This window comes from Salvia miltiorrhiza, chromosome 6 (assembly GCF_028751815.1).
Source record: "Salvia miltiorrhiza cultivar Shanhuang (shh) chromosome 6, IMPLAD_Smil_shh, whole genome shotgun sequence".
In the NCBI taxonomy this organism is placed as follows: Eukaryota; Viridiplantae; Streptophyta; class Magnoliopsida; order Lamiales; family Lamiaceae; genus Salvia; species Salvia miltiorrhiza.
This window is the reverse complement of record NC_080392.1, coordinates 24,472,032-24,492,864: the sequence shown is the minus strand read 5'-3', so window position 1 is coordinate 24,492,864 and position 20,833 is coordinate 24,472,032. Positions and strand designations below refer to the sequence as shown.

The 20,833-nt window shown below is 43.6% G+C and overlaps 1 long non-coding RNA gene and 1 pseudogene across 1 annotated transcript; both read right to left on the bottom strand.

Annotated features, from left to right (window-relative positions):
- LOC130990671 (uncharacterized) overlaps positions 1-20,833 on the bottom strand; it is a 130,583-nt pseudogene that overhangs the window by 68,081 nt on the left and 41,669 nt on the right.
- On the bottom strand, positions 18,695-20,186 carry LOC130988934 (uncharacterized). The gene is made up of 3 exons (XR_009090275.1): positions 19,812-20,186; positions 19,523-19,568; positions 18,695-18,965 (listed from the first exon to the last, which is right to left on the bottom strand). It is a non-coding gene; the product is annotated as an uncharacterized LOC130988934 (long non-coding RNA).

Below are 20,833 nucleotides of genomic sequence, written 5' to 3'. Positions count from 1 at the left end.
ACATGTCAACAACAGTTATTTCCACCCCTAAAACCTCACCAAGGGGATTACTCACACATAATGCAATTCATAAATACAAAAGGGATTAAACACATCAAAGAACGAAAAGAAATGCTGAAATAGTTAAATAGTACCTAGGCTTCAAGCCTTCGAACTTGTTCAAAAGTAGAAACACAACGGGAAATGGAAAAGCACGAAAATGTAAATTGTTTTGGATGCCACACACGGCGAACTTAATTGAATACTAAAAGTAAAAACAAGAGTTTCAAGGTGCCAAGAACTTCTTCACGCTGCACAACATTAGTCTTTTATACTGCCGGATGGTAGAGGCCTAACCCTAGCTGCGCCGGTTCCAAATCTTCGCTGGGATCTTCTTTCCTTAATTAGTTCAATCTTTGATTGATCCTGATTGAAGATGGCGTCCAGCTGCAAGCTTAGTCAACCTTTCCCATTCCTTCGATCCTTCCAGTTTCTTCTTCCACCTTCTACTTGTTTCTTCGAGATCTCCGAGATTGACCTTCCTTTTATGGCTCTGGCTGTCTGCTTCTCATGGTAACGATCAGACGGATTGCTCTCTTTGGTGTGACTTATACCAGGTGGGTTGCTCCAGGTTCCCATGCCCCAAGTTGAATTGGAGAGGTACTTGTTGGCCGAAGCTCCATGCTGGTAAACATGACTTAGCAATCCAGGCTCGGTAATGCCCATTCTGACCGTATTTCTTCTGTTTCTGCTCTACTGACCTTCCTTCCTTCACAACTTCGTTTTTCCCCCTGACAGACCTGTACCGACACAAATAAAGGGAAAAATAGGGCCAAAAGGCCCAAAAGTCGAAGACGCATCACACCTACACACTTAAAGCATACTTGTCCTCAAGTATGTAGGTGGATTCACAGAAGACACGGACGAAAAGGTTGAAAGAAAAGGAATAAAACTAAAAGACACGAAACTTGCACAGATTTCAGGATCAGATCATACCAACATGCATCATTCAGTTCGAACAGACCACAAACCAGAGTAATGATCATGCATAAAGTGTGATGGTAGTCTCTCTTTTCGCTCAAGCACCGGGTTAAGTGTTTACACTCATAATTTGCTGTGCTAGTTCCTCTAAGAGTTTGATTGATGACTACAAGTTAAGCACACTAGTATGACTCATCAAAGGGTCTTTGTTGGGTTGTAATGGGGCATACGGAGCTAAGGTGAGGTATATATGGTTCAATGGCTAATTTCAGTATCACCCTTACTCAGTATACACATTCAGTATGGCTACAACCAACCCTTTATTCCTCCATTTTCAATGGGGCTCATCTTTCCTTGGATTCTTTTGAGTGCAATAATTTTTATACAAATTTTTTTGTGCCCAGATTTTCTTTTTCTCTTGTAATTCCTTGTCCACCATTTCATTCACTTCATAAATTCTTTCTCCTAGATATAGCATTGACAAAGCTCAAGAAAGAATGGATTCGGCTCAAGTTGGCATACAAGGGATTGTTTTTCACATTAAACATCAAAGAACAGTCTGGGGCCCTAAGTCAAAGAATCGTGCCCAAATCACACAAATCATGTACTAGCAAAAATGAGTCCTCAAACAAAGTCAAGATTTCCTAGACACAGCAAATTCTCACCATAAACATGCATTTTTCAATTTGGTCCTGATCTCACCGGTGGGGTATTCTCTGTATCCTCACAACTACCATCATGCATTTCATACTCAATCCACCAATCATCCAAAACAGAAATCAGCATGCATAATCTTTCACCATCAAACAATGCAAGTAGACTCGACATCAAACAGATTAAACAGATACTAAAACAAGAAAAGCAAAAGATAAAATAAATCCTAATCTACGAGTTAGGGGGAAAAACTTAATTGTTTTGGTCGGAGGATCTTGCCTCCGCATTCAGCCGGTCCATGATTGCTTTGAAGCCAGCTTCCATAGCCTCCCTCAGGGTTGTGATCTCCGCACTCAGCATTAGTAGCTCGTCTTTCACTTCCTTCATCTCTGCCAACAACATTACGCTATCGCTGCTGACAAGGCGGGGTCCCTCTGGCTCCAATGGTCTCCTCGGTTCTGGTCTAGCTGCCGCTGCTCTCTCAGGATACACCAAACGGTATCTCCCGCCTTCGTCTGCTTCGACCACCCTCCAACGTACGAACCTGCCCAAGTCCAGAAAGCGACTTTCGGCCAGGGCTGCATCATCTGAGCTCTTGGTGTCGAACTTAATGAGCTTTTCTGCCAAGATGGTCACCAGTGGGCAGAGCGAGAGGTACTTGTTGGTATGGGTTACCCCATACTGAAATTGAAGCGCCACGGTGAGCCCGAAGTTCACCTTTTTCCTCTCCATCATGCACCACAACAGGAAGACTTCCTGTTGGGTGACCACATTGGAACCTTCCAGCCGGCCGTAGATGTTGTAGGCCAGCCACCTGTGGCAGATCTGCAAAGCGGGGTCCCTGATCTTGTTCGATTTGCTGATGTTTTTGACATACTTGCTTCCGGTAGATAGCAGTGACCAGTAATGGTCAATCCGACTCCTCCACTCCGGTGTGGCTATGGTTTCTGCCTGCTTGTACTCCTCATCGTAGACTTCTGTTGCTTCGATCACCCCCAGGTGGATATTCAGCTCGTTGATCGAGAGCGGGAATATCCTTCCTTGCATCTGGAACCGCAAGGTACCTGGAGTCTCAATTGTGTAGTTCCCCTTGGGCTTAAACTCGACAGTTCCCATGAACTCCTCCGTCAACTTCTGGTATGCTTTAGGGTTCCATTCCAGTATCTTCTTCCAACCAATCCCTTCAAAATAACCCTCTACTTTCTCCTTGATCCCTAAATCCTCCAAAGCTTCAGTCACCAGAAAATACCAAGGGGTAATTTCTCTGTTTTGCAGGACGGCATACCTCTGACTTTCTCTCGGTATAACCACTCCGGAAGCAGTGGTGCGTAGCAGCCCCTTCTGCTTCGCAAGTTTCGGTTTTGCAGTAGTGGCTGTACTGGAGGTGGTTTTCTTTGGTGCCAAAACCTCCTCGGATTTGGAGCTATCCACGGTCTCAGTTCTCTCTGGGTCTACCTCCATTGGCTCCTCCATCTCCTTGGCCTTCCCTTTTTCGGCCGCAGTGGGTTTCCTTGGTTTCTTACTCTGCTCAGCTTTTGTTCGGGTCTTACTGCCTGCTGGTGCTGGTTTGGCCTTAACTGGTAGTGGGGGCTTGGCAACATCTAGCTTCCTTTTTACTCCGGGTCTCTTGCTCTGGGGTGTCGGGATTTCTACTTCCTTTTCCTGAACGGCCTCAACTTCCTCCGCTTCATCATCCTCTTCCTCGTCCACCTTCTCTTCTTCGCTCTTCTCCTCCTCCGCTTTCTCTTGTTCTTCCTCTTCCGTATCTTCGGAAGCTGTTCTTCCCTCTAGCACGGAGATTTCTAGAATTTGCGTTTGCAGTTGCGGTTGAGCTTGAATAGGTGGTGATGCGACAGTGGACCGCGCTGGAGTTGCTCTGCTCGCCTGAGCCTTCTTTGATTTTTTTACAGGAGGGGTGAGCTCGGGCTCCCCCTCTTCCGGTTGCATCGACTCGGCGGCTGCTCTTGCTACTTCTCGTTCCTCTTGTTGGAGGACTTCGGCACGCCCCTTGTCCTCGGGCTGGATTTCCAGCAAAGGGTCTTCGGCGATTTTAGTGGAGGTCTCCTCCGAAGCGGTCCGCCTTGTGGTACGCTTTGGAGGTGGGAGTTTGGCGCCTTTCTTCTTCGGCGGTTGGTTGCTTCCGGAACCTGCTCCTCCTTTGGTTTTGGCCATTGCGATTTGCAGAGATCAAACTACTTAGGATTTGTGCAGAAATTTCGGATTTTGTGGGGGTTTTTAGAGGCAAGGTTGGTCTTTAAGGAGGGTGATCGGTAATTATGGGAATTTAGGGTTTGAGGTGAGTGGTGATCGTGGTGTAGCAGTTTTTTCGGAGGTTAGGGTTTGTGGGGAGGAAGATCGTGGGTTGAGGCTTTGAATATGGTAAGTGTGACGGTTATGGCAGAAAAAGAATTTTTAAGGAAATAAAAACTTGGCCAAAATTTGAAATTCAAATTTCTGCGGAAACCGAAGAGTTGCAGTCACATCGCCGCCTGCCTCTGACACGCTCGCGTCATCTCCCTCCGTAAGCCCTCTTCCAGACCGTTCCAATCCCTAACTCTCCACCTACACACTTTGCAACGCAAAGTGGGCTTGGATCAACCTCTGGGCCTTTTTCCGACTTATCTCGGTCCGACTTTCCTGCATGTTAGTGCATCCAAATAAAAACAAAATAATTTTAAAGAAAAAGAAAATTCGGTATAGACCATACCGAAGTAACCACACTGGGTTGCCTCCCAGCAAGCGCTCTTGTTTCTCGTCTTGAGCTCGACCTTCCTTCACTCTTCATTCGTATTCAAGGTCGAGAAGGTGGCACTCCTCCTTCTCTTTTCCTACTTCAGCAAGCTCATGATAGGGCTTTAAGCGATGCCCGTTCACCACGAACGTATCAACTCCATTGTGATCATATACTTCAATGCTTCCATTTGAAAAGATCCCTTTGATCACGAATGGTCCTGACCACTTTGAACGAAGCTTCCCAGCCATCATCTTGAAGCGTGAGTTGAAAAGTAGGACTTTTTGTCCCACCAAGAATTCCTTCTTCCTGATCTTGGCATCATGGATCCTTCTGGTTCGCTCTTTATAGAGCACCGCATTATCGTAAGCCTCCAACCGAAGTTCTTCCAACTCACTCAGCTGCAACTTTCTTGCTTCTCCAGCTAGGGTCATACTGAGATTGATTTGCTTGATAGCCCAGTACGCCTTATGTTCTATCTCCACAGGCAAATGACATCTTTTCCCATAGAGTAAACGGAACGGGGACATCCCAATCGGTGTCTTGAAAGCAGTTCTGTATGCCCATAACGCATCTCCCAAATGATCACTCCAGTCCTTACGGTTGGGGTACACCACCTTTTCCAGGATGCTCTTTATCTCCCTATTTGAAATCTCGGCTTGTCCATTTGCTTGGGGGTGATATGCAGTGGTGACCTTATGTGTCACCCCCATCTTCTTGGTTAGTGCTCTGATAATGGCATTACAGAAATGGGACCCTTGGTCACTGATTAGAATTTTGGGTATACCATATCTCCCGAACACTTGTTCCTTCAGGAAACTTGCCACGGTATGGGCATCATTGCTTGCGGTTGCCTTGGCTTCAATCCACTTTGACACGTAATCTACTGCCACCAAAATGTATTCGTAGTTCCTTGACTTTGGGAAGGGTCCCATAAAGTCAATTCCCCATACGTCGAAAATTTCGACCGGCATGATCGGAACTTGTGGCATTTCATCCTTTGCGGTAATACCTCCAGTCATCTGACACTTCAGGCAGCTCTGTACCCATTTCCTTGCATCCGCGAATATGGTGGGCCAGTAGAATCCACTCTCCAAGATTCTGTGGGCCGTGCGTTTTCCTCCAAAATGTCCGCTATTTGCTGTTCCATGACACATGTCCAAAATTTGGGCATGCTCATCCTCAGGTATGCATCTCCGTATGACTTGATCTGCTCCAGTCTTCCAGAGATATGGATCCTCCCAGTAATAATATCGTGCTTGTACGAGTAACTTCCGTTGTTCGAATCTTGTCAATCCTGAGGGTAACTCTTTGGTAGTCAGGTAGTTAGCTATATCCGCATACCAGGGCTCCTGCTTGGTTAGAGTGTAAAGCTCTTCTTCTTCCTCCAGGGTGCTCATGGAATATAGTCTCTCGTCTGGAAAAGTATCGGTAATGGGCATACCATCATCTTCTTCCAGTTGCAACCTGCTCAAATGGTCTGCTACGAGGTTCGCAGCTCCTTTCTTGTCCCTTATCTCTATATTGAACTCTTGTAGTAGCAGAATCCACCTGATGAGTCGAGGTTTGGATTCCTTCTTTGCCATCAAGTATTTCAACGCAGCATGATCCGTGTAGACCACCGCCTTTGTTCCCAAAAGATAGGAACGAAACTTTTCTATGGCAAATACCACCGCCAGTAGTTCTTTCTCAGTAGTGGTATAGCTGCACTGTGCTGGATTCAGTGTTTTGGATGCGTAATAAATCACGCAACTCTCTTTGCCTTTCTTCTGTCCCAGTACTGCTCCAACGGCGTGGTTGTTGGCATCGCACATGATCTCGAACGGTATGTCCCACACCGGTGGTTGAATAATGGGGGCCGACACCAACTTGTTTCTTAAAATTGTGAATGCCTCCTTACAATCATCGTCAAACTCAAACGGCACATCTTGTTGAAGAAGTCTGGTCATGGGCTGAGCAATCTTGGCAAAATCTTTGATAAATCGCCGGTAGAAGCCTGCATGGCCTAGGAATGCTCGTATGTGCTTCACGGTCGTCGGGTAGGGCAATTTGGCGATGGAATCGACTTTCGCCTTGTCCACTTCAATACCCCTTTCTGAAATCACGTGCCCAAGCACTATTCCTTCCCTTACCATAAAATGGCATTTTTCATAATTAAGGACTAGGCTTTTCTCCACACATCTTTTCAGGACAAGCTCTAGATGCTTCAAACATGTGTCGAAAGAACTACCATATACGGTGAAGTCATCCATGAATACTTCAATGCAATTCTCCAATAGGTCGGAGAAGATGCTCATCATACACCGTTGAAAAGTTCCCGGTGCGTTGCAGAGTCCGAACGGCATTCTCCGGTATGCAAATGTCCCAAATACGCAGGTGAAAGTGGTTTTCTCCTGGTCCTCATGTGCCACAAAAATTTGCATGTATCCAGAATATCCGTCGAGAAAATAGTAATAGGCATTACCGGCCAATCTCTCCAACATCTGGTCGATAAAGGGCAGTGGGAAGTGGTCCTTCCTGGTTGCATCATTCAGCTTCCTGTAATCAATGCAAACTCTCCATCCAGTTTGCAATCGGGTGGGCACAAGCTCGCCTTGATCATTCTCCACAACCTGTATCCCTGACTTCTTCGGTACGACATGGACTGGACTCACCCATTGGCTATCGGATATGGGGTAGATGATTCCCAACTCCAACAGCTTGAGAATTTCTTTCAGCACTACCTCTTTCATGACCGGGTTCATCTTCCTTTGAGAATCTCGAACGGGTCTGGCTCCCTCCTCAAGGTAAATGTGATGCATGCACTCCGTAGGACTGATGCCTTTTATATCAGCTAAGGTCCAACCAATGGCTTCCCTGTTCTCTCGTAATACTCTGACCAATCGGTCTTGCTGCACGACGGTTAGATCAGAACTGATGATAACTGGTAACGTCTCTTCTGGTCCCAAATAAGCATACTGTAAATGCTTAGGTAATTGTTTGAGCTCCAAAACGGGTGCTTTCTGAATGGAAGGTAACAGCTTCTCGTTCGGCCCATACTGAGCCAATAACTCCGATTTGCTTGCCTCTGCTCCCCCGGCTAGATAGACTTCCTGGATTAATTCCTTGATCTTCTGGTCTACCTCCACCTCGGCTTCTAAAGTGCTTTCTCGGAGGGAGTAGAGCTCCATTATAGCTTCCTTCATTTCATCGTCCTCCATATGTTCGGCATCCCGATCAGTCAGACCATATTGAATCACCTTCTCCGTGGTATCCCTGGAACTGAAAGTAATTCCTTGTTCCTGCACCAAGGGTTCAAATACATCGACCATGTCCACCATCTCCATTGCTTGTTTCCTCTTCATGGTCTCATAGATATTGAACTCCACTTGAACTCCGTCGAACTCACATGTCAAGATTTCGGTTTTCATATCGATCTTGGTTCCGGCGGTCATCATGAACGGCCTTCCCAATAGTATGGCATTCTCTCCAGTTTCAGGTCCGGTATCTAGAACATAGAAGTCTGCTGGGAAAATCAAATCCCCAACCTTGATCAGCACGTCTTCCACTACTCCTTCAGGGTAAGCGTTGGATCTGTCAGCTAACTGTATGACCACACAGGTGTCCCTCATCTTGCCAATATTCAATCTCTTGTACACAGCCAACGGCATCACATTAATGGAGGCTCCAAGATCCATCATTGCCTTATCCATGTTGGTTCCTCCTATGTTGCATGGAATGGTAAACATCCCTGGATCCTTTCGCTTAGTGGGTAGCTTCCGTTGGATCACTGCCGAAACACTTTCTCCCATCACGTACCGGACTTCTTCCTCCATTTTGACTTTTCTTGAACAAAGGTCTTTCAAGAACTTGGCATATTTGGGGATTTGTCTGATAGCATCGAGTAAAGGTATGCTTAACTCAACCTTCTGAAACATCTTCATCATTTCACTTGCTTCCTTCTCTCTAGCCTTCTGTTTCAAGCGTCCCGAGTAGGGTGCTTCGGTTGGGTTGCCACCTCCAGCTTGTTCATTGGTTGGACCCTTCCCGTTTTTATTCCAGCCTCCTCGAAGCAATTCAGCCTTCTGCTAATAATCCTTCCTCCTTTTCTTCCCCCTCAGGAAACTCGGTTAGCACTACTTGGGCATGCTCTCTGGGGTTGATTCCCATTGCTGGGAGTTTACCAGCGTTCTCCTCCAGTTTGGCCACTGCCTTAGTCAAATGACTAATTTGCTGGTTAGTTTGGTTCATGCCGGCACGAATTTCATTGCGAAACTTCTCGCTCTCCTTAGCCATGCTTTCAATTGCTTCTTCCCAAGGTGCTCTCCGATGTGGGGGTTGGTAAGGAGGTTGTTGCTGATTCTGGTTGTGGTGTTGAGGTGGTCCTAACTGGTATTGTTGTTGATGCTGGTTCTGATTATACTGAGGACGTTGCACTGGTGCGCCCATATTGTTCTGCTGTTGGGGCTGACCATCTTGCTTCCACCGAAAGTTGGGGTGATCTCTCCACCCAGGGTTGTAAGTATTTGCATAAGGATCGTACTTCCGTGGATTCCCATCATGTCCTCCAATGGCATTGACATCAACAATATCTTCACCAAAATTTGGACAATTTTCAGATTGGTGTCCAGTGGCATCGCAAAGGCCACACTGGCGAATCTTCTTTGGTATAGTCAAGCCCGAAAGAAGTTCCTTGAGTTCGTTCATGCTCTTCTCCATAGTTTTCTCCAGATTAGACATCCCTTCCTTCTCTTCAGCTTTCCTTGGTTTCTCCAGATTCCTTTCATGCCCTTCATCGCGTGATTCTTCTGCCATGGTGCCCAACAGTTGGAAGACTTCCAACGGGGTTTTGCTCATCAACGATCCATTACAGGCTGCTAGGACTAGACTGCGATCGTTCCTCCGCATGCCCTTTACAAAGCTCTCCACCTGGTCTTTCGGAGAGATTTGGTGATGGGGGCAATTGCTTAACATTCTCTTGAATCTCGTCCAGTATTCGTAGAAGGATTCTAGCCCATCTTGCCTTATGCTGCGGATATCCCATCGCATCCGCTCCACTCGTGCTGCTGGGAAGAATTCTTCCAAGAAGGCTTGTTGCAGTTGTGCCCATGTAGTGACACTGCCCTCGGGTAGGTCATACAGCCATCTTCTTGCATTGTCCATCAGGGTAAAAGGGAAGAGTATCAACTTGACATACTCTTGCTGTTCATCATTTGATTGGTGCATGATTGTCATCTCAAATCTTGGAGATGAGTATGAGGGTCATCTCCTTGATATCCATTGAACTTCGGTAAGATTTGAAGCAATGAGGGCTTCATGTCATACCGACGAGGTGCGAACGGATTTGCGGGTAAGGTGATTCCGTTCGGCCTCAAGTTGAGGTTAGTTGGGTATGCCAACTGTCTGAGGGTCTGCTCCGGTATGGCATCTGCTTGTTCGGCTTCTGCCATAGCTTCGCGTCTCGCTATTCGTGCTTCTGCGCGCAGTCGTCTCTCTGTACGATCAATATCGGGGTCAAATACCAATGCTCTTACAGCTCTACGAGTTCCACGCATACACCAATAGAGGAAGATGGAATGAGGAGAGAACAAAATTGCTGCGCGTCACTTCCCGGCAACGGCGCCAATTTTGACACACACCCGTTGTGCGGTGTGGACAAAATACCTGTGTAAGCCCAGTACGGACAATACACGCTCCTACTTCTCACGATAAGAACTTAGTCTTAGTGGTAAGCACAGGGTCGAATCCCACAGGGAGTGAGGAACCACTTTGTTCTCCTACGACAAACTGAGGTGTCACAATTCTCAATCTGTATACTCTGCACAAGAAATAAGCAAGATCAATAATAACAAAGGGGTGAGATTATTCGGTTAGGTCATAACTGTTGTTAACATTCATTTCGGTCATAGGCACACTGATGATCCGTCTACGATCCATACAAGCCCAAGGCGTGGCCCAAAGACATTGGGGCGTTTCAAGGGTTTATACTTCACGTATAGGATGGTTGATTCTCATTGTGGTCACTTGGTCCGAAGGTCACACAATCCCCGGTCACAAGGCAGTGCTTCACTCCTCCTTAGATGGTAGCCATACCCGTTACTCACCAAGTATGACCCTCACCAACCTTCTCTCCCGAGGTCCCCAACTTCGCGCTTTTAGTGACACATGCATCCTGGACTCAACTATTTCCGGCTTTGTCAGCCGACCAGTCATAGACATGCTACGGCGCCGAGATTGCTTCCCTCGTTTGATAACCATGGCGTTATGCCTCGTCACAGTTGATGGATGGTCTCTAGAGAAGCCCAAGACTGAGGGAGGACAGTGTATCCCATCAATCCTTTCCCCACCTTCTGGATCTACAACGCCTTTTGTTGACGCTGTTCAGCTACTCGGTCTTGGGCATACCGATTGTTGTACCTTGGTATACCCTGGCCTTTGCCTGACATGGGCAGCGTTTTACCGAACGGAGATCACCCGTTAGGCCCCTACTGTCTATGGTTTCGAACAGATCCTTCCGGAACCACGAGATTCAACCGAAAGAACAAGTGCCTCACGAATGTTTACATGTCAACAACAGTTATTTCCACCCCTAAAACCTCACCAAGGGGATTACTCACACATAATGCAATTCATAAATATAAAAGGGATTAAACACATCAAAGAACGAAAAGAGATGCTGAAATAGTTAAATAGTACCTAGGCTTCAAGCCTTCGAACTTGTTCAAAAGTAGAAACACAACGGGAAATGGAAAAGCACGAAAATGTAAATTGTTTTGGATGCCACACACGGCGAACTTAATTGAATACTAAAAGTAAAAACAAGAGTTTCAAGGTGCCAAGAACTTCTTCACGCTGCACAACATTAGTCTTTTATACTGCCGGATGGTAGAGGCCTAACCCTAGCTGCGCCGGTTCCAAATCTTCGCTGGGATCTTCTTTCCTTAATTAGTTCAATCTTTGATTGATCCTGATTGAAGATGGCGTCCAGCTGCAAGCTTAGTCAACCTTTCCCATTCCTTCGATCCTTCCAGTTTCTTCTTCCACCTTCTACTTGTTTCTTCGAGATCTCCGAGATTGACCTTCCTTTTATGGCTCTGGCTGTCTGCTTCTCATGGTAACGATCAGACGGATTGCTCTCTTTGGTGTGACTTATACCAGGTGGGTTGCTCCAGGTTCCCATGCCCCAAGTTGAATTGGAGAGGTACTTGTTGGCCGAAGCTCCATGCTGGTAAACATGACTTAGCAATCCAGGCTCGGTAATGCCCATTCTGACCGTATTTCTTCTGTTTCTGCTCTACTGACCTTCCTTCCTTCACAACTTCGTTTTTCCCCCTGACAGACCTGTACCGACACAAATAAAGGGAAAATAGGGCCAAAAGGCCCAAAAGTCGAAGACGCATCAATACCTTTCCAACGAGAGAACTTATTCACAATTTTATCATGTATAGCAGCAAGATAGGAGGCACGAATACGGCCAGTGAACAACGGAACACCAAGGTAAAGGACCGGAAGCGTGCCCATGGAAAACCCAAGCTCACGCCTAATACCCATACGCATGTTGTTGACAACGCCGTTAGAAAAGAAAATATTGGACTTAGAAGTATTGCAATTCTGCCCAGAAATCTCACCATAAAGGTCCAAAATTTCCTTAATTTTACGAGCATTCCTGAGCGAAGCTTTGCAGAAAATCAGAATGTCATCTGCATAAAACAGATGAGTGGGAAAGTGCGCACCACGGCTGAAATCCATGGGAACAAGGTGGCGTGAATTGACACAATTTATAAAAAGATGGCTGAGCACGTCCTCCGCAATGCCAAAAAGAGTTGGCGAGAGAGGATCCCCTTGTCGTACACCTCTCGAGCAAGCGAAGTAGCCACTCAACTGCCCATTATAATAGATGGAGATACGGGCAGACTGAAAGATAATGGATATCCAGTTAATAAACTTCTCATGATAACCGTTAACACGTAGCACCTGAGTAATGAAATTCCAACTCATAGTGTCAAACGCCTTGCTGATGTCAATCTTGCAGGCCATGTTGGATTTACGACCAGTGCGATTCATGCAATTAAATCCCTCGGACCCGAGCATAATACAATCATGAAATGACCGACCTCCAATGAAACCGAATTGATTACCCGAGACAGTGGCCGCCGCAACCAAACCAAGCCGAGTGGCGAGAATCTTCGATATAATCTTAAAGAAGAAGTTAGAAAGAATAATCGGGCGCAGATTAGCAACCGTATCAACAGACTCTTTCTTCGGAATAAGGATTAACGTACTGGCGTTGCATCCAGATGGCAAATACGAATGCAGGAAGAAAGCCTTAACCGCGGAAATCAAAACTGCAGCAGTAATCTCATCGTCATTCGGCGTAGAGATAAGATGATTGTTCTGCTCCGTAGTGACACAATCATCAATAATTGCTTCCAACAAGGTTCGGTCACCATCGGCCTGACCCTCTTGGTTGAAAAGATTCGAGAAAAAATCAATTATATGCTGTTGAATGACATCCGAATCATAAGTCATGACACCATTAATTCTCAAGTGGGCAATTCGCTGATTCTGTTTCCTAAAACGAATCATACGGTGGAAAAAAGCAGAATTTATATCACCATCAAGTAACCAATTGGCTCTACTTTTTTGCTGAAGGAGCATGTTTTTTCTCGTCAAAGTGGTATTAAGACCAGCTTGTGCCGCAATTTCCTCGTCAAAAAGAGCATCAGTGTAACCCAAATCAGAAATCCTTTGCTGCACATCCATCAGAGTTCTCTGTCCCTCCTGGATTTGCGTGTCAACATTACCAAAGGTCGTCCGATTCCATATTCGAATGTCACCATGAAGCCTACGGAGTTTAAACATAACTCTAAAGATAGGGCATCGAGAATCAACGCTGGCAGACCAGGAATCGTTCACCATATCAAGAAAACTCGGATGGGACACCCACATGTTTAGGAATTTGAAAGGTCTTCGAGCAATAGCATTATTCGAGCTGCACTTCAAAATCAAAGGGGAATGATCTGAAGTCACGCGAGGCAAAGCATGAGTGACAATGTCCGGCCAATTCTCTGCAAAGCTTGTAGAAAAAATAGCTCGATCAAGCCTAGATTCCACATGTCTAGGGAGAAGACGTCGACCAGACCAAGTAAAGTGTAGACCAGACGTGGGGTTTTCAATGAAATTAGTAGCGTCAATAAAATCACAGAACTCCTTGCAAGCACTCCTCGAAGGCACTGCCGTGCTCAATCTCTCATGAGCTCCCTTGATTGCATTAAAATCCGCAATGAACACAGTGTTCCCATTAGTAAAAGAAAGCAGCTCCGCCCACAACTGCCGGCGAGTCACCTGATCATTGGCACCATGAATAACGGCTACACGAAAATGAGAGGTTTGCCAGATGCACTCTGCGATAATAACTTGTTCCGAGGGGTGAATAATGCTCGTAACAACAGAAGGATGAGCTAAAAACCAAATGTTTGAACGACGAGTAGCCCTGGAGTTCTGGTGACGAGGAGTCATGTTAATAGAACGCCAAAAACTCTGTCTCACCTTATGAAATCTGACCTTCGGTTCAATCAAACCCACAATAATAGGCGAAAAAGAGTTACAATGCTCCTTAAGAAGCCGTTTGGATTCGTCCGTTAGACCACGGACATTCCAAACCAGCATATTCATGGAATTAGAGAGTATTCCTGGGCTGGGCGTCCCCCAGCTCCACTTCATCAGCCCACTTCTTAGTAGCAATATTATCCATTGTACAAAAGTTATCCGTATTGCTATAATCTATGATATAGTCTCTCGGTTTATGCCCCGACTCTACCGCCTTTCGAAGCCTGCTTTTGATATTTTCTTGCTGCTGTAACAAGGCTTTATTATGATTGCGTGCGGCTTGATCTTGTTTGGTAGGCCTTCCTCGACCCCGTTTCGGCTCGGAAAGTTCCTGAGTCACATGCATTGACACCGCTTGTTCCTTAGTTATCTGCTGTTTCGGCTTCTGCACTTTCTGGTCATTCTCCAGAGCAATGAGCTTTTTATCAGTAACCGAGAGCACCTGCTGTGTCTCATCTTTTTGATTCAAAGAAGGTGTCGCCCGTTCCTCCGTCAGCTGTTTGTTAGGAGCTTGCTGGCTCGGATTTCTGGCTCCATCCAACTCCAACGTCAGTTTTTCCTTTTCAATGTTGTCTAAAGAGACACGAACGCCCATGCACTCATTAGACTTACCAGCATCCTCCAACCTCTGCGAGGTTTGCTCCGGCGAGCTTATTCTATCCTGAATATTATCCAATCTCTTCCCAAAATTGCTAGATGATGATCCAGTCACCTGTTCCGTAATTATGTTTTCCTGCATCTCCAAATTCTCCAGGACCTCAAAACGGTTATCAGTTTGATGACTCCCTTTTTTAGTAACTAAACCCAGCAAATCATGACCAGAGAGTTCATTGTGTTTAGCACCTTCATCATCAGAATTTTGTTTCGCCGCTTCTACGTTCTTCGCCCCATGTTTGATTGGCTGCCATTCCGGCTCTTTATTGACTGGCACCTCCTCGATCTGCTGTTTTTCCTTTCTTCCCTTACGGCACTTATCCGCCGAATGTCCGGTAATTTTGCACCTAGTGCAAAAGAGAGGAAGATATTCATAACAGAATTCAATCTTAAAAGAATAGTCACCCCCATCGATAATGAAATTCTCCGGTAACGTCTTAGCCAAGTCAATTTCCACCAGAATACGCGCAAAGTGGGCAACCTCATCATTCAACGAGTTGCCATCGATTTTCAGCGGTTGCCCAAGCCAATGACCAATCCCTGTAAGAACTTCCGGATGCCAAAATTCCACCGGGAGATAATAAATTCTCACCCAAACCTGGGCAAGAAAGGACGATTCCTTATAAGGGTTAAAGTAACGAACCCAGTCACGCAGTCGTATGGAGCCAGCCGCCAAATCCCATATGACATGAGCTTTCGCTGTGGCTTTGTCCTCTGGAGTGGTGAATTTTAACGTATAATAGCCTTTTCCCATAGGCATTAAAAACCAAGGAGCTTTAATCGCCCAAAGAGATTGAAGTTCAGCTTTGAGATCACGCGTAGTTCGCGGTTTCTCTCCTTTATTCAGCAATAATCTACCAATCAGTGCATGCTGAAACTTGTTTGCTTGGAAGAGTTGCAGGTCACGTGGGACCCTGAGAATTCCGCTATCACCATGAGTGATCGGGCGGAGGGCCTGAAATTTATGCGCGGGAAGATCTGGTTTTTTGATACGTTGAGGAGCCGTGACCCTTGCATAGGAATCTTTAGGCGCAGTAGCAATCGTGACAGCGGCCGCAGTAGTTTCCGAAGGCGAGTTCGGAGAGATGATGGCGTTTTCTTTACGTAGCGAAGCGCTAGCAGTAGCAACTGACGAGGATTGAAAATTATTAGACACCTGCGGGAGGTTAAGCCCCCCCTTATCGGCCGGACTTGGTGAGGCAGACATCGCCGGCAGAGAAAGAACGGCGGCGAATCAGGAACTAGGGTTAGGGTTTCGCGTAGAGAGTTTTTGGAGAGAGGTCATGCTTTTTTCGTCCACAAGTCGGACTCTTAATATGAGAGAGCCCTATTTATGAACACTATACCCCACAATATAATTAATTATTATTGTTAACAATAACTCCACTCATAATATACTTAACCACTTTTATTAAAATCCGGACACTCTCTCCTAGCTAGGACTATTTTTACAGGACGGAGGGAGTAGAACAATTACCAAAATCACCACTCATGGGAGTGGTTCAAATGAATTCATATGTATATATTGTATATAGTGAAGATCATATTTATAACCCTTAGATTGTGAATATCTACAACGAATTCATAATTTTGATGAATGAATTTGTAGTACAAAGTTCAAATCACATAGACGACGAAAATTATTTTATAGTTTTAATATTTTTATAGCAAATTCATAATATTTCATAGTGAATTCATAGTAAATTTATTTTATATAATAAATGTAGTTTGTATAATAGTAAATATTTCACCAACTTATTATATATACTCTTGTCTTAAAACATTTGACCGGTCCATATTTCCAAACCATAATGGAACTTGACTCTGTGAGTTGTCGCTTCGTTATAGCTAGGCTTTTAGATATTTGTTGTTATAATAATGTAATTCCAAAATTTACATAATTAATCTCGATTTCTTTCTTCTTTTTTGACGGAAGTTTTTTAATTAGTCGATTTTTAAACAGTTCATTATGTCTGGCCTATTCGTCTTAGTTTTCAAATCTACTAATTTAATCTTGTATAATATTGTAAACTTGTCGTCATACTTGTTCAGATTAGAAGTTTACACAGTTTTCAGTTTCATTTGATACAGTTCGTAATGTCTAACCCATTTCGTTTACGTTTTCAAATCCATTTACACCAATGTGCCGTGACTGCATGTGATTTCCCTAATTACATCAAATCAAAGAATCGACAAAAAGTTAACAAATTTGTTGAATTTAATACTACTAGTTTATGAGGTCGAGAATTGTGACACTCAATTTTACGGAAATTGTTGAAAACTGTTTCGGTAAAATGAATTGTTGTCAACTACTTCGGCATGATATATTTGATAAACTCAGAAAATGTAAATAAAGATCACATGACTATCAATGTATTTAATCATCAGATAATAATAATTTGGGGAAAATATTTGAATAAAGAAGCAACAGAAATATTGCGAGTGTTCTCTCAAATGTGCGTAAATTGCAAATACGAAAAGAGCTACTAGTTATAAAGTATAATGGAGGGGTATTTTTATCTTTTGTCCACACTCGCACGCCCTCATTATGTATTGGGTAATGATAGTAGATACGTAGACTGCGGGATATATCAATAAATGTCGGGAGTTTGTCGTTTCCTCCAGCGGTGGACCACGGCACGGGTGATTTTCAACATCGCTGTCATTCGGACATCATCTTAGAAGGGTCGTCCATCGTGGGATACTACTAGGATCCATCAGAATAATTACGTAATTCATTCCTCATCAGCCTTAATATTCTTCTTGATCACGAGACCGTCAACCTTCACTACAAAAAACCGCGATTTAGCGACCGGAAATAGCGACGGCGGTGAGGCCGTCGGTAATTACCGATGGCACGGCGACGGCAATTCAGGCGACCCGCCTTTTCTCAGTCACCGACCAATTACCAACGATAAAACCGCTGTCGGTAATTATATTATTGACATTATGTATTTAATTTTATAAGAATACCGACGACATTTTACCGTAGCTAATTAGCGACAGTAACTGCCGTCGGTAATCTTATAAAATTAGGGCGGACAAAGACGTTTTTTTCCCACTTTGCGCCGCACAGCACACACACCCTTTCCCCTCCCCCCCCCCCCCCCCCCCCCCGCGCTACTGCTGTTCCGTTCGCCACCCACCGCCGCCGTGCCCAGGTATTTCTCTCTCTCTCTCATTTTAATTATATATATAATTACTAGTGTGTAACCCGTCGAATTTCGACGGGTATTAATTGATGTTATAATTTATAAAAAAAATGTAAAAATTAACACAAATAATATATTTATAATTGATGTATATTATTCAATAAAATAAGTATTAACATGACATAGGTCTACGTAACATGTCAAATTAAAATGAAAAAGTATATTAAAGAGGACTTTCATTCACCCTAATATAACTTAGTAAAACATATATTCAAAAAAATGTCAAATGAACTTGAAAAACATGCCCGTACCCGCGATGGGTACTCTCTACCACCCATACTTGTCTCCTTTTGGGATGGTAATCGAGCACGACAGGCACGGATACTGGCTATCCATGCCCGTACCCGCGAGCGAAGGTTGTATCCGTCACCTGACCCGTGACCCGCGATGGGTACTCTCTACCACCCATACTTGTCACCCGCAGATACCCGCCATCTGTTGGATATCCGCTGCATATCCGCCACCAGACCCGTGACCCACGACAGGTACTCTCTGCCACCTACACCCGTCACTCGACCCGTGACCCGCGACGGATACACTCTGCCACCCACACCCGTCACTCGCAGATACCCGCCACCCGTTAGGTATCCGCTAATCCACTATTCGTCGGATACCCGCCACCCGCGAACTTAAATATATATATATATATAGATATATATATATACTGCACATATTAAATGATGGAATAATATAGCAAAAAAAAAAATATTTGGCAAAATAAAAACATTGCACTCATGTCAAAATAAAAATAAAAATGAAGAACTATTGGTGGAAGTAGAACCTCAATATTTATTCCACTCATTTATTCTGTCTAAACAATGAGCTTATTTATTTTTACACAATATAATAGAAAAGAATAACTGCTTTAAATCAAACAATTCGAACAATGCCTTCATAATCCCAAAATGAGCGAGGGTATTAAACCTTTACTATCATAATACTATCACTTAGTGAAATAAAAATGTGGAAGTTTGATTCAAATAAATAAACATCCAGATCATATCATCAATGTATACAAATTCAGAAAAGCAAATGATTAGATTATATAATTTAGATTACTTCAAGGTTTCATCGAGAGCCCCTGGAAGTTTGTGCTCTTCGTTGTATGCTGGAATTATCAAAGATATGTACTTTTCAGCAGGATCGACGATATGGGGAGAAGGAACCTAGTTCAGAACAGAAACTCAATCAACAAATGCGCGCATGTAAGCTGCAGGAAGTAAAAAACTTTCAAAGTACTCAAAATTTTCACCAAGCTTCAAAATCATTTAAATTAGATTTTTCAAACCATGCTGTATCAAATACCAAACCACTTCTAGAATTTTAATCCAAAACCCCTTAAGCAATTATCAGATCCCAATAAATATTATGAGACTTCACTGATGCACCGAAATGCTTCAAAAAGTAGTACCGTGTGTGGGATCTCATCATCAATCAGAATATGAATCACCATTATACTTAACAATAGCAAGTAGCCTTTCACCATCATCTCAAAGTAATATTACAAAATCCTCATAGCAATTCCAAAATAAAAAATGCATAGTTCGAGAAATGCAAGGCGCTGCTAGCCAATAAAGCATAAATCATCAATTTCGTAATTAACAGAGTGAACCAGCATAAATTCTGGGGCATTAGTCATATGAGATCGATAAACAGACTTCTCAAATTGACAGTAGCAACAGAGAGTCAGACAATTGAGTCGAGATTCAAGAAGATCACTCACTTGCAATTGTAGCCGAAAGGAAGCAAAAAATATTCGATTTGTGGTGCTGCAATATGGAGAAATACACAGAGAAATTATAAACAAAATTATTTAACAACAAAGAAAACTGAAGCAATGAACAAATATGAAAAAACGCAGCAATACCTTGCATTGGCTGTATAAAGATTCGTGTAATTTATAGCTAAAAATCTAGGTTATAAGTTTCCATTGGTAAAATTCTTTCCAAAATTTATTCTTTCTAAAATAATAATCATTCTATATTTAAAATAGTCAAGCATTGAATACTTACCATGTGGGGGAAGGGAGATGGCAGATCGATTTCTGGTTGGCTCGCCGGCGGCATCTTTCACCAGAGTTCAGGGGCGGCGGCGATAGGGTAGCTGCCGTGGTTGCCGGAAATCGCGAAGAGGCGGTGTGGATTTGGGGAGCTTGGGTTTCTTTGGGTGAGAGGATGGAGTTTAGGGGCTGAGAGATGGAGATCGGGGTCAAGACAGAAGCTATGGCCGTGGCTCGCCGGCGGCAACTTTCGTTGGAGTCTCAGACACGGCGGCGATGGAGCTTGAGATTGTGGTTTAAAAGTCAGAGACGAATTCCCCATTTGAACGTGGAGAGTGAGATGTGATAGTAAAATGTTTCTTGAATAAGTATAATTTAAATATTAAATGTAAAATAAAAATAAAATAGTTTATGTGGAATTATATTGCCACGTCAGCGATAGAGAATTGAGGTAGAGGCTCTAGAATTGCAGGGATTTTAAATCCTGAATTCTTAGATAGGCCACGTAGGACCCCGGATTAAGGAGAGAGCAGGATTCCTTAATCGTATTATATATTGATTTAATTTTCACTAATTTTCGTCGTAGTTCGACGACCCCGTTACGCCGTCTTCTTCACGACACCCCGCCGGAAACCACCACCGTACGCTTTTTGTTTCTCTTATTTATTTATTTAATTATTTATGAATTTATTTATGTATTTATGTTAATTAAATATATTTATTTGTTAGATCTAGTTAATTAATTATGAAGAATTAATGATTAAGTTTGTTAGTTTATAATAAATTATGAAGCATGAATAATTTTAAATTATTAGTGTAATTTATTAAATATTAAGCATGATTAATTTTACTCAATTAGTTTAAGTTGTTAGTTTATATATAATGAAATGTGTAATTAGTTTAATCAATTAGTTTAAGTTGTTTGTTAGAATAATTTATATATGTTGGATAATTTTGTTAAATTAAATGTTATGTGCTATGTGTTTATGAAATGTTATGTTATTATATATTGTGGGATAGATTTAATCAATTTCT